Source organism: Phyllostomus hastatus, unplaced genomic scaffold, assembly GCF_019186645.2.
Source record: "Phyllostomus hastatus isolate PE091 unplaced genomic scaffold, TTU_PhHast_1.1 phas_scaffold_93, whole genome shotgun sequence".
Lineage (NCBI taxonomy): Eukaryota > Metazoa > Chordata > Mammalia > Chiroptera > Phyllostomidae > Phyllostomus > Phyllostomus hastatus.
The window spans coordinates 38,603,292-38,619,026 of record NW_025334042.1 but is presented as its reverse complement, the minus strand read 5'-3'; the positions used below and the strand labels follow the sequence as shown (position 1 = coordinate 38,619,026).

Sequence of the window (15,735 nt, the reverse complement as noted above, 5' to 3'; positions counted from 1 at the left end):
ATATTTTGAACAAAGTCTTAATAATAATAATAATCCTTAATTCATTTAGTCAATAAGTTCTTGTTTATCCTGATTATGTGCAAGGATTTCCATGAATCCAGTTATTTCTTAGACTTCTATAAATTTTCAAAGATATGTCTATAAATTTATTCTCAGAAATCTGTAATTTAGAATAACTCAGAGTCCTTTCCATGGATCTTTATGATAAACATATTTGCAAAAGCATCAGAGTAAAACAATGACTATCCATAAATGACAAAACTTACAATGACATGATTGTAGATCTGATTATAATACAATTAACAAGGAAATTTGCTTTTCTGTATCAACATTTTAAGGTAATTATATTAAAAGTAAAATCAGCCCTGGCTGGTGTAGCTCAGTGGGTTGAACGCGGCCTGCAAACCAAAGTATCGCAGGTTCGATTCCCAGTCAGGGTACATGCCTGGGTTGCAGGCCATGACCCCCAGCAACCGCACATTGATGTTTCTCTCTCTCTCTCTCTATCTCCCTCCCTTCCCTCTCTAAAAATAAATAAATAAAATCTTTTTAAAAAAAGTTAAAAAAAAGTAAAATCATATCAGAACTTTGTAGACTCTTGGATATTTTTATATGGTCTCTAGAATATCCACTTTAATAATAAAAATATACATATACAAATAAAACATTTTTTTTATAAACCTTCACATGTAATTTAATGATATCAATTAGGCCTAATTAGTTTTAAATTTCTCTTTTATAAGGAGAGAGGGAAAAATTGAGGTATTTCAGGGGTCTGTTGGAATAACCCAAAGCCATTTTTAAGTTAAGAAAAAGTCTTTTTAAAAATTTAAATCCTGGGAAGGTCATCGAACATGCTTGACCAAAAGCTCATATATCAGTATGAAACAATATTAAATTATGCATTTACCCAAAGTGACAATAAAAAGTAGCAAACATAAATACAGGCTAGCAAAACTTTAGTTCTTAGGATTGAGAAGATAGTTTCCTTTCTTTTTTAAAAAATATTTTATTCATTTGTTTTTAGAGAGGGGGGAGTGAGTGGGGAAGAGAAGGAGAGAAACAATGATGTTAGAGAGACACATTGATCAGTTGCCTCTCACACATGCCTCCACTAGGACCCAAACCTGCAGTCCAGGCATGTGCCTGACCAGAAGTCAAAGCAGCAGCCTTTCTCTCTGTGGACGGATGCCCAACCAACTGAGCCTCACTGGTCAGGGCAAGAAGGTGATTTTCTTAAGTAATCAAGTACCTAACACAATATAACTATTTTAATAAAACATAGAATCTTTGCTTCCTAGGTAGTGAATTTTTCCTCATATCTCAAATAGAACAATAAGAACAATAAATACAAGAAAAACTTCTCATTTTAACAAGTGAAAAAAAAAACCACACTTTAATTCCGCATTAGCTTACTTTTGATATTTAAATTTATTTACTTAATTAAGTTTACTCCAATATTATTGAGCTTAACCATATAAACTTTTCTTAAGATTTCTCTTCACAATCATTTTACAGCTTTTTTGGTCCCTTTGAGTTTACCTCTTCTTACTCAGAAATAACCAACTTAAGACAAAATTACTCTAATTTCTTTCAAGTGTAAATATCTCCATACCTTATACCTTCTATAACCAAAAACATAGAGTTTCTTTTGAACTTAATTAGAATTCTTAATCCTTAGAAATCTTAACTTTTAGTACACCTAAAGTAAGCAGTTAGCGTTGTTTAGGTTAGCAAATTCATGAAAACAGTTCGTAACCTGTATAAACAGGCTCTTTTATTGGCAAATATATTTACTGTTGTTTAATAAAAGTACAAGACATTTTCATTAATAGATCCTGATTTATGTTTAAGTTCCTCTATAATAAGAAGCCAAAGTGAAACTGGAAAAGAGACCGGCATTTGGGCTGCCTGTCACTACCAAACCCTATAAGCAATGACAGTGATTGAATCTTTATGGGCACTTTATTCAGATGACTGGCTATCTGAGAAGATGGTGGGTTCATATCCTAACAGACCATCTTGCCTTCTCTTTCTAGGCCAGACTTTTTATACCAGTGAATAAACAAGGTATGGTGAAGGCTTTGAGATTCAGGGAAAAGCTGCAACATTCCTGTCCTGGGCAGTTAGCTGTTCCCAGGGGAGGGTGGTCATCTGTCTCTCCTTGGAACACAAAAGCCTGGATGCCTCCAGTTGTTCCCAGGTGGTAATCTTTAGCAGTGCCCCAGGAGGTCAGCTGTTTTCCCAGGAGCCAGGACAGGCCTTATCTGTAGTTTCTGAAACAAAAGCTTTAACATACACATTACTTGCTAGACTTACAACTTTTTACCTTAAGCTAAAATTTTCCAAGTCTTGAGTCCCCTATCAAAAGTACTTGAGACTTATCTAGCAATCAGTGTTTCAGTATTTCATGTTATTTCAAAATATTTGAGTATTCAATAATTTTTATTATTTAACATAGTAAAACTCTAAAATTTCAAGTTACTAACAGACTTTAGAAAACTATGTTTAGGCATATATATGACATATACTATATAATTATTACTGAAAAGTTTTATCAAAACCCTCAATTTTAGGTATAACTATTAGTTCTTAGTAATTCTATGAGATTTCATGTCAATTATTCAAGCCATTTTCTGGACAAATTATGTAACGGAGATAACATGAACTTATTTTTTAAAGCCAGATTAAACAAAATGCCATGTTCCATATTAATAACTCTAAAAGACATGTCTATTTAATCAAACCAATCACTCTAAGGGACATGTGTATTTAATCAAACCTAAACCAGGTTTAATATCAAATACTTCCCCAGATCATATGATTCTGAAAAACATTTGGGACAGTTTCTATTTCTTAATTTATACAAGTATTTAATTCCTTTAAGCCAACAAAATATTACAACCTAGTTATACCATCTGGAGGCAGAAAACACACCATGTATAAACACAGAGATATCACAAACAGATTAAACACATAAACTGAATTACTAATAATTGTAGAGAAGACATATTTGATCTCTACAATTTTTAAGGAAGTTGGAGAAGGGGAAGGGGAGGTATCAGGCATGGGTGACTTCTAACTACTTGTGTTTTTAAAGTGCTAGTTGTTTTCCTTCAACTACCTTAGCATTATTTACATTTTTGATTATCCAGCAGGAAGACCCATGGAAACTTTCAAAATATTTCTTTCAAACTTTGAAAAATCAGCTTCCAATTTTGTTAAATTTCTGTTCAGTTATTAAATTCTTTACAACCTGTTCAAATACACCATATCTCATAATATTTTATCTCAGTAATCTCTTTTTTTATCAAGAGAGAGGAAAGGAGAGAAACATGGATGTGAGAGAAAAAAAGATGGGCTGCCTCCTGTATGTGCCCCAACCAGGGATCTAACCTGCAGCCTTTTTAGGTGTACGGGGCAGTGCTCCAACCAACTGAGCCACTCTGCCAGTACTCAATAACCTTTTAAAAATTTGCATGTTGTTGGAAAATCAAGAGATTTTCCCTGCTGTCTTTAAAAATAAATTCTTGTGTTAATTAACCCAATTAGCTTCTGGAAAACCTGGAAAGCTAAATAGCACATTCAAACATCTTAAGACTACCTATATTCTATATATCTATTTTTTCCTTTTTCTTCTCAAGTGTTAGGCAATTGTTCTTTCAATGTTCTAATTTTTTGCAATTTCTACAAATATCTGAAGGTAAATAGGAAGGGGTTTGAGTGGACTTTGATTTTTGTTTTAATTTCTGTCCCTCTATCTTATTATGGGTGGCTTAATGGCTAGTTATACCAATGTGAGTTCTCTAAAATTTTTCAGTTTAGAAGTGTTTCCAATTCCAAACATCTGCCATCTGACCAGTGACAGTAGGATCTGTAGCAACTCAACTAATAAGCCTTTTATAGCTTAACCAAGGAAGCAAAAAAACTTCCAAAAAGAGTGTAAAGGATCAGTTGTTAGACCTAGCCAGGTAGAGCATTGTCCTGACATGCCAGGGTTGCAGGTTTGATCTTGGTTCAGAGCACAAACGGGAGGCAGCCAATGAATGTATGAATCAGTGGAACAAGAGATAGATGTTTCTGTCTTTATCGCTCTCTAAAAATCAATTAAAAAAATTTTTTTAAAGATCAGCTGTTAATCTTTTAGCCATGCTCATAGATCCGAAATTTACTCCAAAAGACAGTCAAAGAACGCACAGACCTTCGTTGCACAGATGGTCAGAACGGTAGGGTGCATATGGTGTCTCTCATCTCCCACAAAATGTGAGACTCCTCCAGCCACACACCTGCTAGTCTGTGGTACCAGGTAGGCGCTACTGGAATGGGGTTTTTCCAGCACTAACAAGTTAACAAAGGTTTAGGTGACAAAGGCCCCTTATGGGCTTGGGACCTTTATATGACAGACTCATCTAAGAGCTGGCACAGTGAACAAAGAGACATTTGGAACTCCAGTGTATTAGACTGGCCACCAGATATACCCTGGTAAACTCACCTTCCAGGTGGTGGAGACCAGAGAAAATACTTTCACTGGTCCCAAGACAGGTCCTTAGGACATTAAAAAAAAAAACAGAAGGAAAAACCTTTTTTGGTTTATGTATAAAGACTCAGCAATGTTTGTCTGGACAGATGTTGGTCTGGAGAAAATTGCTCAACCCTCCAGCCTGTGAGGGCAGTTAGAAAAGCAGGCTTTTTGGGAATCTATGCCTGTGTTTTCTGCCTATGGTATTTCTTTCTCATGACAAAACCATATAAAAGACAGATATAGAAGAACAAAATAATCATCTCTGGGAGGAAAGGATCAATACAAATAAGATAAAATAAAATAAAACAGAACAAAAAACTGAGAGTCACTAGGCCAAGGGAGCTTCACAAATATTTTTTCCTGCCAATCTGAATTTAGAAGAGAGAAAAAGCAGCACCACTTCCAATTTCCACTGAAGCCCCCAGACAAGAGGTCAGAGAGGCTGACAGGGTAAAATGCTTACCACCTCTACGTCTGTGGTCCAGACATCCATGATCTCTCAGCTGCAGGGGCTAGTGATGACCCAGCCAATAATTCTGGCTGGCTCACCAAATGGGGGGAGCTAAAAAAGTATTCATATTTTCCTCCCACTTTCCAAGTTATTCTGGCTGGGTAATAACCAAATTAACAGAGACAGATTATTGGGAAAAAATCAAAGTTTAATACATGTGCGTGGGGAATTTACATAGACATGGTAATTCCATGGAATTCCAAAGACAGTTAGGTAGTATTAGGTATATAAGACACTTTTGGACAAAGGAGAAAGGGGGGACTGGGGTATGAGATTACAGAAGTAAGAATGGATGATTTACAGGTAGTTGAGGAAGAGCCACAAGAAAATCCCTGCTAGGTGACTCAGGAACAATGGGACCCAGGAAGTATCTAGTGAACATGCCCCTGCCTGAGGCCCTCTTGTTTACCATACTTAATTCAAATTAGGTTAAGGCAGGGTGTCAGGATGGCCGAGTGGTCTAAGGCACCAGACTCAAGCTTTGTTTCCAAATTAGGTTAAGGCAGCATCCTAATAAATCCTTCCTGACTTGGTTTTCTGTGTCTGAACCTCTTAGGTAGGAATGGGTCAGGAGAGGTCAAAGGCTCTTTCTGAGTCTTGTTCCTTAATAAACAGCTTAAAATCAATCAAAAACCACCTTCGGGATGGCAGAATTTTGGTCCCTTTACCAGCAATGGCTTAATAAACACTTTCTTTTAAAAAAGACTTTCAGCCATGGAAGTTATATTTTTTTGTCTAATAAAATTTTACTGCCCTGACTGGCGTAGCTCAGTGGATTGAGCTCGGGCTGGGAACCAAAGTGTCGCAGGTTCGATTCCCAGCCAGGGTACATGCCTGGGTTGCAAGCCATAACCCCCAGCAACCGCACGTTGATGTCTCTCTCTCTCTCTCTCTATCTCTATCTCCCTCCCTTCCTTCTCTAAAAATAAATAAATAAAATCTTAAAAAAAAACTTTACTTAGTTTTAAAGATAAAGTTAAGAGCATGAAATTGTCTTCAATGAAACTACTGATTTTAATCTTATTATGGAAACTTTCAAACATTTACAAAGTGGAGAGACTGGTATAAAGAACCCTAATACATACAATACACAGATTTAATAGTTACCTGTATTTTGCCATGCTGTCTTTTTCTACCCTCCTTTTTTTATTGCTAAAGTATTTTAAAGTAAATCCAAGACCTCAAGAGACCTCATCCACCTAGTTATAATTCTACTGACTTTTAATTGAGTTATTAAGTAGTTAGCAGAAAACAGGATGTTACAGGAAGTATCTAGTGAGGTGCAAAGTGAAGCAATTAATCTTTTCTCATTTAATCAAAGAGAGCAGCAGGGCTCTAGTCATGTCAATTATGTTTAGAAATGGAAATTTTTCAAATATCAAAAACAAGCAGTTTAAAGTATTTTAAGGCCCTTACTTCTGTCTTCCTTCCTCTAGACATATTTCCTATTAACAACTAGCTACTTCAGCACTCTGATCCTTCAAAGTAACTGGGATATATATAAATCATACTTGTGAAACTCAGCAAGTTTCACAAGGGTTTAGCAGGATCCTAGGACATAGTTCTAGGAAGAAAAATAATTTTCCTTCTATCCTTGTAAGTTCTTTTGGCTGCTTTAATAGTGAAATTGACATAACAGTTTATCAGGAGAAAATGATCAAATGTATTATGTATACATGAAGTTCCATAAAAATATGAGACCTGAGAACAATTTGGGCAATTGAGGTTAATATTCATCTTTGAGCTAAGGAGAAGTAGGGTTTGTAGTTTGGACTTCAAAAGGCAGGAGTGCAATTCATGGAGATATGGCAAAGCAAATGTTTGGTAAACAGATGTTTGCCGGACCATTTTTAACCATGAGACACAGAGAGAACATTGATCAAATTGGCTTTGCCAGGTTCCTCCCTATTACTTACTAGTTCATATTAAACAATGGTTAGCTATGATGGTAGCTTCCTTCCTGGAGCAGTTTTTTTATCTAAATTCTTTTAGACAGTTAGAGAAAACATCAAAGACTTTTTCTGAGTTTTTCATTTCTTGAAAACAACCAGGTTAAAATAATATCTTCAAAAGGGCTTTTTGGGGGTGGTGAACTCTGCTTCTACCCACAGTTCCAATAGAAGTTTTCATTTTTAAAGTGTGGGGGTAGAAAAAAATAACTTTTCTCCTACTTTTATAAGTTCTTCTGGCTGGAGTAATAATCAAATTAACATGAGGCAGATTAGCAGGAGAAAATGACTAAATTTATTGCATATGTACATGTAAAGGTTTATAAGAATGGGAACCCTGAGGATGCAGTGGGCATTTAAGACTTATACCTTATTCTGTACTAAGGAGGAGGCAGGGTTTAAGATTTTGATAGGGGGACTCAATAATTAAAGATTTTAGCCTTTGTTGATAGACTTAAGTGATTAGTGCATGTGGAAAGCTGTTATTCCAGGAACTGGAATGCATAATCTTTGTGAACTCCAGGAAGTCAACAGGCAATTCAGCTTTTGTGCCCCATGGCGTGTCTCGAAAGTGATGAGGACGGTATCTGAGCCATTGTGTTCTGAAGAGGGAATGCCCATGGTGCAGATAAAGAATTGTTGATCAGCAGATGAGGAAGTGCTAGGAAAATTGCCCCCAGGCTGTAACTTATTCAATTAACATTTTTTTCACACCTGCTACCTACCATTTCGTATCCTTATAAAAAGGTTGAGTTGAGATGAGATATTAAGAAGATTTTTGAGGGTACATAACCCTCCATCTTCTCAGATCACTGGCATCTGAATAAAGTGCCTATAAAGATTCAACCCTTGTCTCTACTCACTGGTTCTGATAGTTACAGGAAACACGACTGCCTACTGCTCTGGTTTCCATTTCAAAGGGAAAATAGACAAATCACAAGTAGATAAGAAAGAGCAAACAAATGGTATACAAATTCTTGCTGGGTCACACATTACCAAGGGGACACAGAAAGGAGGCCAACAAAGAGGCTTGTTTGGATCCTCCCTTCTGCGGCTTAACTCACATAGGCTAAGATGAATGGCTAAAGTGAATAGCGTCCTTACTTTCAGCCAGCTCTTCCATTCCTTTAGGCAGGCAAGGAGTGATGAGCAAAGGTGATTTCTGAGTCTTTTGTTTCTTAAAAATAACTATCTTTAAAAATCAATTTCCCATTAAGCTTATTTTGAGGCAGGAAACTGTGTTTTCCCTCAGCAGAAAAATCCTAACCCTTCTGTTCAGGAGACCTCTAGCCCTTTATAACACTTCCATTTATGTTACAATTATTACAACTTTGTGTTTATTAGTATTTTAAAATAACTTTTCTTAGTTTCACATGAAAAAAGAGACAAAGAAAATACTCAATGGTGATAAAGGTATATATGATGGATCTCTGGTGGGAGTAGTTACAAGTTGATACATTCATACAAAAAACTAGTATGATCATACTTGAACACCAGGTTTCAATATTGGGTATATTTAATTCTGTTAGCCTGTTCATAATTGAACAGAACAAAAAATTCTTAATGTCAAATGACCCTCCCTCTGCCAAAGAGGGAATGCTGACCTTTTCTCTTCCAGCCTCCCACCTTTCTTCTCCAGAGAAAAGGTCACTCCACCAGACTGGATTGATGGACTTTTGAGATACAAAATTCAAGACTAGGTGGGAAGGAGAGAAAAGCTAATTGACCTAGGAGTTTTAAAAATAACTGACAAAAAGGTGCTGGATAGAAAGGTAAAGCAGTTAAGAAAAGGGGAAGAAGAATTGGAGTGTGGTGTGTAAATAAGAGATTCCCAAATAGTGTGACCTTAAAGAAAATTGAAAAGGAGAGGAAAAGAGATGTGGGAAGTATTATAGGGCATATGAATGGGAATTTATTAACAGTTTCAGAGGAAAGCCAAGGAAGTTATTAGAATTTTTAAAAATGTTCCAGTTATTTGAACTATACTTCTTTGAGGGTCTCTATATATCAACAAATGTTTGTCTATATTGGTACACATTATTTAAAAACATCTTTTTCATGACACATAGTGTTCTTTCGGGTGAATATATTGTGGTTAATGTATCAGACTTCTATAATTTGATTTCTAATATTTCTGTTTTCTACTATTTAAAAAGCACTCTGATGAATATATTTGTACTCATAGCTTCTTATTTAAGAATATTTCTTTCAGGCTGGTGTGGCTCAGTGGATTGAGCACAGGACTGTGAACCAGAGGGTTGCTGGTTCGGATCTCACTCAGGGCACTTGCCTGGGCTGCAAGCCAGGTCCCCAGTACAGGGCACATGAGAGGCAACTGCACACTGATGTTTCTCTCCCTCTTTCTCCTTCCCCCCTCTCTAAAAATAAATAAATAAAATCTTTAAAAAAATATTTCACTAGGAGAGATACATGGAAGCAAAACTGTAAGATGAAAATATGTTTTATACTGTGAACTGGTTTTTGTTTGAATACATCAATTTATACATACTCTCACCAGAATTAGATAAGAATACCCATCATACGTTCCTCCATCAACCTTGGTTTTTTGTCTTTTGTTATGTGATAGTTTTTCTGATTTTTTATAAGCTTGCCAGATCACAGATTGAACAGACTTTCATATTCTCATAAGAAAATAGTGACTGTCATCTGAAAGTACTTTGCATTAACCTCTGTAATCTCTGATAATTACCCTTTATGATTTTTCCATTCACTTCTTCCTTCCCCTTCCTTCCTTTCTTCTCTATCATTTTTTAATAAAGCTGTTTTGTATTTATTTTGGAACATATTTTAAAAGAATGAAAATAAACTCTCTACCCTGATAACATTAATATGGAGCACTTAGCACTTATAGCAATTGCAAGGGAACTAATTCACTCATAAAGTCTCCCTGTCCCATTTCATTTCTCTTATTTGTGTCTTGAAGCAATTAAAGAAAAGATCTAATCTGTTGTATACAAAAGGCCTTTCCAGTATCTGAAGATAGATGTCTAAATATTCTCTTTTCTTGCTAAAGAGCCGCAATGACTGTAATCTTTGTACAAGCAATAATGTTTGGAAATGCCTCTACATTTTCTGGATATGCTCTTCACTCTTTACAAGAACTGACAGCAGAATTTCAGAATTGGCATTATTTATCATTTGTAAAACTACAACTGAATAATTGTCCATTATATTGAAAATATCCTTTAGGAATTGACTCAATTGCCTAAAATTGCTAAGTTTTTTCTCTCCTTGAAGAGATCTATGTATAATATCTCATTATGATTGTCTTTCATAGACTGTGTTTGAAAATTAATGATATTTGCAAAGTGCGAAGAACACTGTCAGGCATAGAGTAGTGTGCAGTAAATGTCAGTTGCATATTAGTAGCTAACATATTACGTTAGCTTCCAAGAGGCATAGGTATAATCAGCCTAGATTTTCTGGTTATATTTATCTATACACTCATTGAAAAAGTTTTAGTCTTCTGTTTTTATTTCAGTGATATTACAAATTAATAGCTATCCCATAAATATCTTCCTTGACTTCAGTGCAGTGGAACTCTCTACTTTCCTTGATTAAGATACTACTCAACTATGTGTGGAAAACATAGTTATGTATCAAAAAGAAAGAAATTCCTTCAATTGCAGTTCAGTTTAAATACTTTTAAATTGTAGAGGACTTCCGGTCAAGATGGAGGCATAGGTAGACATACCTCACCTCCTCACGCAACCATAGTAAGATTACAACTAGACCTCAAAACAAATAACACCCAAAACCATCAGAAAACTGAGTGGTAAAACTGAGTGGTATGGAAGTCCAACCACCAAGGATTTAAGGAAGACACACTCATCCAGATGGGTAGGAGGGGCAGAATTGCAGAGATGGGCGAAGAGGCAGTGGGGTGTGGAAAGGCAATGGCAGCATCAGTCGAACAGATGGAAGGGATACCTTGGGAGCAAGTAATCCCAGCCTCAGGCCAGACCGCACAGCTCAGTGTTCCAGCACTGGGAAGATAGATCCCCATTACCACTGGCTGTAAAAAACAGTGGGGGCTGAGATAGTGGAAGAAGCTGATGGGCTTTCAACACTTAAAGGGCCAGCATAGTCTTAGAACATTCACAAACCCACCCACTCCAGGATTTACCACTGGGGCAGCAGTTAGACGGGCCAGTTGCACATGGGAAGCAGTTTAAGTGACTGGAAATGGGGTAAGCACGGGGTGAACTGTTATAAGCAAGGGGGCAGCATTGTCTACTCTCAGAGCGCTCTCCACACAACCACAAGGCAGTGAAGCAGATTGCCTCCCCCCCACACACAGCCTGGCAATTACCTAAGGCTCTGCTCCACACAATTTACAGGTGTCCTTTCTACAGAGGCCATGCTACTAAGAGAGGGAGTAAAAGAAGCTCTATCTAATATGCAGAAGCAAACACAGGGAGGCTGCTAAATTGAGGAGACAAAGAAAAATGGCCCAAATGAAAGAACAAAATAAAACCCCAGGAAAAGAACTAAGTGAACTGAGATAGACAACCTATCAGATGCAGAGTTCAAAACACTGCTTGTCAGGATGCTCAGAGAAATCCTTGAGTATGGCACAAAAATAAAAGAAAAACATGAAGATCGCACTAAGTAAAATAAAGAATAATCCATAGGATACCAACAGAGAAGGGAAGGAAGCTAGCATTCAAACCAATGATTTGGAACATAAGGAAGAGGTAAACATTCAACTAGAACAAAAAGAAGAAAGAGAATTCAAAAAAACAAGGATAGGCTGAAGAAATTCTGGAACATCTTCAAACATTCCAACATCCAAATCTAGGGATGCCAGAAGGAGAAGAGGAAGAACTAGAAATTGAAAACTTAATGAAAGGAAACTTCCCCAGTCTGGCAAAGGAAATAGACATATAAGTCCAGGAAGCACAGGGAGTCCCAAACATGTTGGACCCAAAGAGTATCACACCGAGACACATCATAATTAAAATACCAAAGGTTAAGATTATAGGAGACCATTCCTCAGGGTGTGGGAAATGTGGCTCAGCCCCCACTCAGAAAGGCCAGTGAGGAGCGAGGTCTGGCACCTAGGACCTATGCCCACAGATAGATTCTCCCGTGGGGAATCAGGACTGCATTGTACCGAGGCTGCTATGAGACTTGCGTTTGCTAAAACTCCCTCATCCTGACTTGAGGCAGCAAATGTTTTCTGTGTATCTTTAACTTCCTAAAGTCTGTGCTAAACCTCCCAAGTATAACCAGTTCCACTACTTTTCCCCTTGATTTGTAACGTCCTTCTCTTTGAAGTAATTAGCAACATCCTTTCTTTTGTTATCTGTAAAAAGTAATCACCTACAGCAAACCTGTGCATAGTAAATGAGGACCATCCTCAATGTAATATAACCAGAAAAGCAATAAAAGCATGTCCAGGCAGGGGTCAGGGCCCTCTCTCTCACTGAGAGAGTGGCCATGCCATCCATTTTTCTCCATGGGACTTCTGTAGTCCATGTGAATTTGCCTCTCACAGCCACAACACATGGATCCTGCTGGCCAGGGTCCTCATCATAAAATAAAGAGAGAATCTTAAAAGAAGCAAGAGAAAAGCAGTGAGTTACCTACAAAGGAGTTCCCATAAGGGTCTCAATGGATTTCTCAAAAGAAACTTTGCAGGCAAGATGAGGCTGGAAAGAAGTATTCAAAGTGATGAAAAGCAAGGACCTACAACCAAGATTACTCTATCCAGCAAAGCTATCATTTAGAATAGAAGGGCAGATGAAGTGCTTCCCAGACAAGGTGAAGGTAAAGGAGTGCATCATCACCAAACCATTGCTACAGGAAATGTTAAAAGGACTTATTTAAGAAAAAATATCAAAGCCATGAACATTAAAAAGGCAACAGATTCATAACAATCAACAACTCAATTTTAAAACAAATAAACAAACAAAATACTAGGCAAACAACCAGAACAGGAACAGAATCATAGATATGGAGATCATTTGGAGGGTTATCAGCTGTGAGGGGGCAAGGGGAGAATAGAGGAAATGGTGCAGGGATTAAGAAGCATAATTGGTAGGTACAAAATAGGGAGAAGTTAAGGATAGTATGGGAAATGGAGAAGCCAAAGAACTTATATGCAAGACCCATGGGCATGAACTAAGAGAGAGGGAATTGCTGGGAGGAAGGGAGATACCAGCCAGAGGGGGGCAAAAGAGGAAAATATTGGGACAACTATAACAGCATAATCAATAAAATATACTTAAAAATAAACATTTTAAGTTGTGAAATATTTAGTCCAGGTTATTTTTTTAAACCAGTAAACAAAAGACAAATAAGTCAGACATATATATCTATATTGTTGCTATTCTGGGGTTTCACTTAATAATACTTTTGAAAATATTTCATCTTTATTTGAGAAAATTTTATGTTTACCTTATATATTTTACCCAATTCAACAGATCAGAAGATACCTGTAACCAGATTTTTTAAAATGACAATATTAACCATATTAATACCAATATCCTTAGTTAGAATCTAAAAAGTATATTTTCTTAATATAAGAATCTAAACAAAACAATTTTAACTTTGCTTTTTTAATAGAATGTTTTTTAATTCATCACTGCACTGTTATTTATTTGAAGAATATTTCCATGCACGTATTTGAGTGCATATCAGGTTGAAAGTTCCATTGTTATGAGAAATAAATCACAAAATGTTCAAGGTTTTACAAACCTAACTGCACTGCATTTGAAGCTGGAATAGTTACACACAAAGGAAAAAACTGAGAGAATATCTCAATGAACGAAAGACAGCTCACATGCAGTATAAAAAAGACAACCCTAGCAGCATAAAAGCATGAAGGATTTCCCATTTCTAAAAAACTATCATTGATCAACTTAGTTATTTCAGAATCATCATTCACTTTATATTTGCAGTACAGGTGGTTAATGAGTTACTTGAAGAAGTTAAACACTCGTGTAGGGTTGCAAGCCTTAGGTCATATTCCACCATGTAGCTTGCTATCACGTTACTGTGAAATTGAGCTCTCTCAGAACTGGTCATTGGCTTCACCATAATAAATTCATCATAGCCTGAAGTACAGAGATCTTTAAAAAGCCAACACAATTGAGATGTTTTTCATAATTTTAACACCTATGTTACTGTCAGCAATTTTGCAAGCAATAAATTCAGTCATCAGCTCTGTTAGGTCAATCTCCTGAACCTTATGAAAAAAGCTCTCAATAACCTAGCTCATTCAGTACTTCATGCTCAGGAACATAATGCCTTCTCCAAAAAGTGCTACTTATCCAAAACTTAAAGTTTTCAGTGATGAGAAATATATATGACTTAGTTAATTCATTAATTAACTCAATCTTTTTTTTAATGACCACCATGTATCAGGCATTGTGCTATGTAGAGGATACAAAAACAAATAAAATATAGTTTTTTAAAAAAAGTATTAATTTTTAGAGAGAGGGAGGAAGGAGAGGAGAGGGGCCAGAGGAAAAGAGAGGGAGGGAGGAGGCAGGGAGGGATAGATCAGTTTGTTGTTCCACTTATTTATGCATTCGTTGGTTATTTCTTGTTTGTGCCCTGACCGGTGATTTTGGAAGAGTGATGCTCTAACCACCTGAGCTACCTGGCCAGGGCTCTTTGTTCATTTTTAAACCAGACTATTTGACTTTTGTTTGTTCATTTTTTTACCGTTGAATTGTGTAAGTTCCTTATATATTTTGGATAGTAATTCCTTATCAGATATATGGCTTGCAAATATTTTTTTCCATTCTGTAACTTGCCTTTTATTTTGTTGATCTGTACTTGTCTGGAAATATGAGTAGGAGTTTTATTCAGGCACAAACTGAAGGAGAGACATACTTCAGGTGTTCTACTGTTTTGATTATGTCATTAATCACAATTTACAAGTCATATTAGTAGCATGATAAAATTAAGTGAAATAAATAACATATTGTGTTAGCCAAAAGTTCATTTGTTTTCATTTCCATAAGATAGCTCCAGTAACACTTAGTTGTCTTTAACTTCATTCAAAATAATTTTGTTAGATTGTATTGTGACAGCTGTCATATTCGCATGTATTAAAAAACATAAAAATTGGTGAATTTTTGTGTAGCTATTTTAATACTGAAGATGGAAGAAAATACTCAACATTTTTGGCATATTATGGTTTATTATTTCAACAAAGGTAAAAACACAACAGATACAAAAAAAGATTTGTGCAGTGTATAGAGAAGGTGTTATGACTGATCAAACGCGTAAAAGTAGTTTGTAAAGTTCTGTGCTGGAGATTTCTCACTGGACAATGCTCTGCAGTTGGGTAGACCAGTTGAAGTTGATAGCGATCCAATCAAGACATTGAGAATAATCAACATTATACCATTCAGGAGATAGCCAACATACTCAAAATATCCAAATCAATAAAGTTATTGGTGAAAATGAAAAATATGTCTCTTATTTTACAGAAAAAACTAAATGGACTTTCGGTCAACCCAATATCAGTTTTGACCTACTCTTTGTTACTAATGTTAATATCAGGTGAGTCAAATATATTACAGATTATGTTCTTCAGAAGTATCTTATGGGTTCTTAAAATCTTTAAGAGACTTAAAAGTTTTTCAAAGTCCTTTTGCCAGAAAAATATACATAAATAGCTTAATAATCAGTATCCCTATAATACATGAAGCGTAATTTTTCTAAATTACCTCAACTCTTCTATCAAATCCCCCTGACTCATCTCTTAATGACAT

The 15,735-nt window shown here is 36.2% G+C and overlaps 1 protein-coding gene across 2 annotated transcripts in view; it reads left to right on the top strand.

The window, feature by feature from the left end:
* Nucleotides 1-15,735, top strand: part of ETNK1 (ethanolamine kinase 1) — a 113,383-nt gene that overhangs the window by 36,067 nt on the left and 61,581 nt on the right. Inside the window, exon 4 of one of the 2 annotated variants that reach the window (XM_045829318.1) lies at nucleotides 15,451-15,523. The exons of the other annotated variant lie outside the window; for it this stretch is intronic. The gene's annotated coding sequence lies outside the window, so the exon portion shown is untranslated. The remainder of the gene's footprint in view (nucleotides 1-15,450; nucleotides 15,524-15,735) is intronic. 2 annotated transcript variants of the gene reach the window in all.